Source organism: Gossypium hirsutum, chromosome D07, assembly GCF_007990345.1.
Source record: "Gossypium hirsutum isolate 1008001.06 chromosome D07, Gossypium_hirsutum_v2.1, whole genome shotgun sequence".
Lineage (NCBI taxonomy): Eukaryota > Viridiplantae > Streptophyta > Magnoliopsida > Malvales > Malvaceae > Gossypium > Gossypium hirsutum.
In genome coordinates this window covers 17,305,615-17,313,555 of record NC_053443.1, presented here as the reverse complement: position 1 = coordinate 17,313,555, position 7,941 = coordinate 17,305,615, and the positions used below count along the sequence as shown (strand labels likewise).

Sequence of the window (7,941 nt, the reverse complement as noted above, 5' to 3'; positions counted from 1 at the left end):
TTATTTTAAACCTTTTTCTCATATATTATTTATTTTAAATTTTTTTATTATTATTTATTTCAAGTTTTTCACATATAATGTATTTTAAACTATTTCAAACTATTATTCATTTTTATATATTATTTATTTTTAAACTGTTATATATATATTATTTATTTTAAATTGTTTTTATACATATCATTTATTTTTAAACTGTTTTGTATATTATTTATTTGAAACTTCTTTTTACATATTATTTATTTTAAACTTTTTATATATTATTTTAAATTGTCTTATATGTTATTTATTTTAAATTTTTTTGTATGTTGTTTATTTTAATTTGTTTACATATTATTTACTTTAAATTGTTTTATACTATTTACTTCAAATTGTTCTATATATTATTTTGGTTCGCTTTCCTTGATTGTTAATATTGATATTAAAGTGACATGCTCTGTGTGATTATTGCCATCATGTGTACTATAATTCGTTTATTCGTGTTTTCATATTATTGTCACTCATTGATGTAAGGGCACGTTTGGTTCGCTGTAATAGAATAGAGCTGTAATTGAGTAGAACTATAATGGAATAGAACTGTAATAGTATTCTTGTGTTTGGTTGGATGGAATGATGTTGTAATAGCATAAGAATAAAAACTAAAATGACTAGAATACCCTTAGCATAATTTTTTTATGTAGATGATTATTGTTATTGTTATTAAATTTTAATAAGATTATTAATATAAATAATAAATAATTTAATCATATTTTAACATAATTATTATTAAATATAATTTAAAATATATATATAATTTAATAAAATTCTTAATATAATTATTCTTATATGACTTTACTAAATCATAATATATAATAATATAAAAATAATATATAATCTACTTTATTATTTTTAAATCACAATACATATTTAATGTGCTAAAATATCATTAGTGAAACAAATAATTTAATTATTCTACAATAAAAAAATATTAGAAGTAATAACTAACTTGAGAATTATATTAAGCATAAACATAATATTCATATATTAACATAACTTGAGAATTATATTTTGCATAAAACTCATCCTCCGGGGCTTAGCGAAACATCATATAATATTTAGACAAAAGCTGAGATTGGTTACAACAAAACCAAGAAAGAAGATCATAGGGCAATCACAAACGTAACAGCAATAGTGGCAATTCAGTTAACAGAAAAGGCTTGCATCTTCTTGTTAATAATTCAATATTTAATTAAAAAAATTTGTTGTTTGATATAATGAATTCGATCACCAAGAATCAAATCAATAGCCATAAAACAATTACAAGATACAACACTGTCTTATAATTACAACAGCTAGCCAAAGGATCAAAACCCTCTGGTTGAACCTTGCCAAACCTAAACAGCTTGCTGATCCTTTCGGGTTACAAACATCTTGTTTCCACCAAATGCCAAGTTGGTTACCTTCAAGCCTCCCATTGCCTTCAATCTCCCTATCACATTCTTCCTAAAATGATGTTTCCCCATTTTCATTATTTTAGAATCAGAAGAAGACAAACAAAAATGATGTTTCTCCATTTTCATTATTTTAGAAGTCTGTACAAATTCAGGGTCAAAACTGTTGGCATTTGAATACTGTCCACTAACTTGTGAACAGTAAAGTGATTGCTAGAAGACATGATTTCCACCATCCTGAAATAATACTATGCAGACACTATAGAACTACCATGAAGATTATAAACAGTAAAGTATCTCAACACATTCATGGTATTAGCACAAAACTTTTTCAATAGTACCTTCGTCCAATGTGTTTATGCCTAATTAATGCGGCTTCCAACCAATGTGTTAGTATCTATATCTCACAAATTCAGAAGAGAAAATACTTGTGCATATGACGTATCTTTTTATTAGAGAAATAAAGTAAAAACCAACCTGATAGTTACCATCACCTTGAACCTTATTCTCAACCAGACCATACAATTGCAACCTGAATGATAAAATAATTAGTCCTAAATTTAAAATGCTATTAAAATCAAACATTCACAAGAAGGAGGAATATAACCAAATAACATTACTGCAAAAGTATTTCTTTTAAGAAAAGGGAGAAGTGGAGATGCATTTTGGTAAAACAACTCAATCAGATAATATTTTGGCTAAAGATATCGTTGAAAAACGGTTGAGGAAAGGGAAAAAAAAGCAATTACTTTACCAAAATGGATCCAAGGGAAAAAAGAGCAACTACTTTACCAAAATGGATCCCAATACAAGAGTTCAAATATTTTACAAATTTACAAGAAAAAACTCCTAAACAAGTAATTTATCATTGTACTTTGAAAAAGAAAAAAGGAATAATGTGCAACCTCCCCCCCCAAACAACAAGCTAGTGGAGAACTAGGGTGATAAAGTTAATTGCCACAAAATAACAGAATAAAAAAAATAGACCAAGATGCCATTAGCTATATAAAGGAAAATTTCAAGCCAAACCTATCAAGCAGCCTTTGATGGTCAGATGTCTCTTCATCAAATGATGGTATTACTCCATTAATTTTGGGTACATGCTGCACAATGTAAATCACCAAATTAGCAATGTCAATTCTCATCCAACCCATTGTTATTGGGTTAAAGGTCAAGAAATCACATCCATATGCACAAATAGAATTTTGCCTTTATTAGTTACATCCATATAAGGTAGTGGCAAACCTTGGAACACCTCAAGCAGTGCCAACTTACTAAACACTACAAATGCTAAATTCATGTGAAGAAAATATATCAAAGGAGTTAAATTCAGCATGTGATAAACAAAAATCTTTCCATTCCCAAAGTATTGTGTACCAAAAGCATAAACCAACTCAACTAAATTTCATGACATTCATCAGAAAGTTTGATAATAAATTCGCAAAAAATTACACTGATCAATTAAATTAAGCATGTTAAGCACATACTTTTTTTTCAATGCGTAGAGAGAAAAAGAAACATGGGAAAATCCTAACTAAAAACACAATGACTTCATCAAAATTATGATAAAGATAAAATCAACTAGATTTTGAAAGCAAATTATGTGGCAAGTGATGCTTCCACTACCATGCAGTGGAACTTCAGTTAAAAAATAACAAGAAAATCCTTCAAATCCTAATAAATAACACAACTTTCCAAGACTTGTACTCACAGGAATAGCGACCATGTCATTCAACCTCTTCTCTACTTGACCATCAAGATCAGATGACTGATCTATTATATCAATACGCAACATATCTTCACCAAGAGAAATTTTTTCACCCATGCTAGAGGTGCCACCTTGTTCACATCTACTTAGGATAGAATCATCTAAATTGCACTTCCTCTGATTAACTTCATTTCTGTGTCCCTAGTTATGATCTATGGTTTTTTGGTCATCTTTATTATCTTCATTTCTGTGTCCTTGGTCATCTTTTCATTTCTCACAGTCTCATTAATCATTCTTTTCCTCACATCTTTATACTACAAGTTCTACAATTAAAAAGAGACAAATCAATCCCACCATATTTTCTAATATCCTTCTCGATTCAATTCTTTCACAGATTATTGAATTAAATACCATTAGTTTTGCTTACATATCTCTAAATATAACATGCTTCAAAGGTTCCAAACTTCAATCTTTCTTTTCTCATTCCAACAAAAACTCATTTAATGTTCTAGGTTTCCATCAAATTTACGAAAACTTCCAATATCGGAAACTTTAAGGGATAATTTTTAAAAAGAAGAAAAAAAAGGATTGAACAATGAATGAACAAAGAATAAAAAAAAATGGTGAAATTGGGGATTAAAAATAGAATCTTGAAATAAATAAAAAAAACGAAATGAAATTTAATCTGAAAAAAAAGACAAGTAAATAATTAAAAAATACCTGAAATAAAATGATAAAAGCGAATGAAGAATATCGTAAGCATGGAGGAGAAGCCGAAGCCAAAGCTAAGACCTTTGGCTGGAAGAAGATGAAGGCGAATCGATTTGGCTTGATTTGGGGATATAAAATCGATGGGAAATTTTTGGGGAGAAAAAGGCAGGCTATTTTGGTCTCAAAATGTGAAGAAGAAAATGGTGAATAGCTATTTCAAGTTAAAACCCCTGAATACCTATTACAGCTGCTGAGGGAATAAGAGTGTAATAGCAAAACCCCCGAATTAGTAAACGGTGAACCAAACGGTGGAATAGGACTGTAATTACTGTAGCGCGGGAATAAGCAAGGAATGGAATGGCTATTCATGCCAACCAAACATGCTGTAACATTTTATTCATAAATCGTTATTCCATGTTCTATATTATCATTCCATTTCATTTCATCACTTTAAAGGTCGCATTTAAATATTTTATATACCCATAATAAACCTTTCTATTTTATCCCTAATAAAATAAATGAACCTTGTTCAAGTATTGTACTCGCTATTATTCAAAAAAGGAAAATTTTTAAAATAAGACAATATTTCGCATTTTGGAGATTCGAGAAATTGTACCCTAACTTACGGGGTTTCAATTTTCTCCTTAAACCTAAATAGCAAAATATCCTTTTAAATTTCAAAATACATGAAATTTCAATAAAAATTAAAGGCAAGCTTATTCTTGAGGGTTCCAAGTGTCATGTCCTAACTTACGGGATGTGACATTTTGTTACCTCGAGACGAAAGGGTCTTTAATGTTCGTTTTAATTTACCCCAATGATTTTAATTAAAAATAACATTAATAAAGAGAGATCGTATTTTAAAATCTTTTCAAAATTTCAACTTTCGACATTAAGACATTAAGTAATCAACTAGGTATCAATTTTGGGCGTATCGAGGGTGCTAATCTTTCCTCATGTGCCCGTTTTCTGAATTTTGTAGACCTAAAATTGTCATTTTATTAAATTTAAACTTTTATTAAAATGATTAAATTATAAGGTGATTCGATCACACCTAAATAAAAAAGATTGGTGGCGACTCCATTTTCATTTTTAAATAAAAAGTCGACCCCCTTTTCAAAAAAATGGTTTCGACACATTTCATAATACAAAATTAATTCAAAGCTCCAGAAGAGTTAATACATGGTTATTTGAAAAAAAACAAAGTGATAATTGGGATATATGTTTTAAAAGGATATGTTTTAAAGGAAGTTGCAAAACTAATACAAAATGCTCTAGTTAGTTTTGAAGTAATTATGTTTTAAAAGGATATATGTTGTAATAGATATTATATTGAGATTGTGGATGAGGAGACGATTAATTTCTATATATTACATCTATTATATTGGGTAAGAATTTTGTATTGAAAAAGTAGTGTATTTTCCTGTAGTTTGTACTATGCATGTATTAGTATAGTTAAATCACATGCAGTGGTAAACCAAAAGTTTACATTAGTATAATTTACTAGTCCAAATATATTAATTAGTTGGCATAACTGATTAGACCACCCTGATCAACAATGATGCGACAAAATGAGAATTTACATGAAAATTTATTATGGAAATTGAATGTTCTTCATTTTTCAAGTGTTACTTGTTTTCAAAGAATATGAATTATTAAATCTCACTAACAAAAGTTGAGATTGAATCTCTTGTATATTTGAAAGAAATATAGTTTCATTTATCCAGAAAGTGGATGTTTTGATATAATTTTAATAGATGCATCTACCAAATAACCACATGTGAGTTATCAACTTGCAACCTGTAGTTTGCGAGATTATTTGTTTAATGATTTGTCTAAGAACAAAACTTTCAAATTATGCAATTGAGACAATTCTTGCTAATGCTTGTGAGTTTATTTCTTAGGCTTTAACTGATTATTATATGCTAATTTGTTAATGCCAATAACTATCGTAAAAGCCTATTGTTTATACGTATAAAATGGATTAGTAAAATTTATGAAATAACTGCATCCATTTAGTAACTAAACCATATCTTTTGAGGATAAAACTTTCGTAGAAAGATATGATATTTTCCAAAACTTGCACGTACATAACAATAAGCTATGATAAAATACTCCCCATTAGAATTATCTTTTGGTTAGGAGTCAAATATAATGCATTTTAGAATCTTAGAATGTGCAATACAAGTTCAAGTTGCTCCACCGCAATACAAAAAAATGAGTATTCAAAAAATGTTGAGAATTTATATTAATCATGAATCTCTTTGTATTATTAAATGCTTTGAATAAATTAAAGATTCAATTATGACATTATTTATATTTTGATTTGATAGTTTTCTCAACATTAGAGGGGAGCGAAATAATAGTTGGATGAAATAATTACTTGAAATAAATTATCATTATCTAGATCTTCGTAAAAAGTAATTTGAACTAGAAATTCAAAAGAACAATTCACTTTATTGCAAGTTAACTGCTAGATGTATTTACTGACCTATTCAAAATAACCAAGCATTATATACCAATTGATGTGATGAAGTCACAGGAAGACAACCTGTTAGAATAAATAACACATGCCTGAAGCATACTAGATTGATTGGTTCCAAAAATGAAAATTCTCATAAAAGAAAATAAATCAATATGGTCATATATTGGAGGCGGTACTCTTGAAGAGACCTAATACATAACTAATTATTAAAACTCTAGAAGAGATTTAGGTACTTGAAGTGAAAATGATGAAAATAAATAGATCTTGATAAGTTATGTCGATATGAGAAAATATGAAACTGTGAAAAATAGAAAGTTGTCGATTATAGTGTTCCTCAAAATTTCTTCAAGTTCTTTAATTTCTTCAAAAACTTCTTTAGAGAACTTCTAGACTTCTTTAGGAAGACGTGGGTTTGAGTGCATTGAAACACATTATTTCCTATTTAAGGGTTGAGGAGGGGCTATGGGTAGTGTTGACACCATTTTTTTGTGAAAACGGGGTCGACTTGGATTTTGAAAATAAAAACGAAAATGGGAGTCGCCACCAATCTTTTTTGATGAGGTGTGATCAGGCCACCTCAAAAAGTGGTTGTTTTTAATAAACGATTTGATTTTATTAAAACAACGATCTTGGTCCACGAAATTCAGAAAAAACGGGTTCAGGAGTCGGTTACGTACGAGGAAAGATTAGCACCTCATAACGCCCAAAAATTGGTACCTAGTCGATTAATTAGTGTTTTTAGTGTCGAAAATTGAAAATTTTGAAGAGTTTTAAAAATACGATCCTTTATCAAAATGCAAAAAATATTTGAAAAGGAAAAGGGCATACTTCACGTTAATCGAGAAAGAGAATTGTATCCCGTAAGTTAGGGCACAATGTATCGAATTCTCGATATGAGAATAAATGCCAGAAAATTTACTTATTTTGAAAGATATTTGATTATCTTGGGTTTTGGGAAGAGATCATGCCCCGTGAGTTAGAACACGATATTTTGTTAATTCTTGAGAACATTTAAAACTTGTTTGAAATGATTCGTGTATTTAGATTTATCGAGAAAACCGAAACCCCGTAAGTTAGGGTACGATTTTTTCTGATTATCAAAATACGAAATGCTATTTATTTAAAATAAATTTTGATATATTGAGTAAAATGAAACACGACGTCGTAATAAAAATGCGAAAAAAATTACTTTGTAGTTATGCATAAAAAAACAAAAATAAATACGATGGTGTAAAAATAAAACGAGCGATAGTAACGAAAATAAGATAAATAAAGGGACAAATCAATAGCATACAAAATAAAAAATAAAATGAAACATTCTTTTTAAAATAATAATGAAAGTGTAAATAAATAAAATTATAAAATTATAAAATTATAAAATATAAAAAGATATATAAGTATGGATATGTATATATGTATATTAAAATTATAAAGTATAAAAAATATATAAGTATGTATATATATGTTTATAAAAATATGTGTGTAGATATATATAGATATGTAAACAAATTATAAAATATATAAAATATAAGTATGCATATGTACATATATATAAATAAATTATAAAAATATGTACGTGCATATGTATATATATTATCAAAATGTATGTA

The 7,941-nt window shown here is 28.1% G+C and overlaps 1 long non-coding RNA gene across 1 annotated transcript; it reads right to left on the bottom strand.

The window, feature by feature from the left end:
• Positions 1-1,206: 1,206 nt before the first annotated feature.
• LOC121219437 (uncharacterized) lies at positions 1,207-4,144 on the bottom strand. The gene is made up of 4 exons (XR_005916193.1): positions 3,856-4,144; positions 2,457-2,530; positions 1,905-1,959; positions 1,207-1,479 (listed from the first exon to the last, which is right to left on the bottom strand). It is a non-coding gene; the product is annotated as an uncharacterized lncRNA (long non-coding RNA).
• Between the last annotated feature and the right edge of the window lie 3,797 nt (positions 4,145-7,941).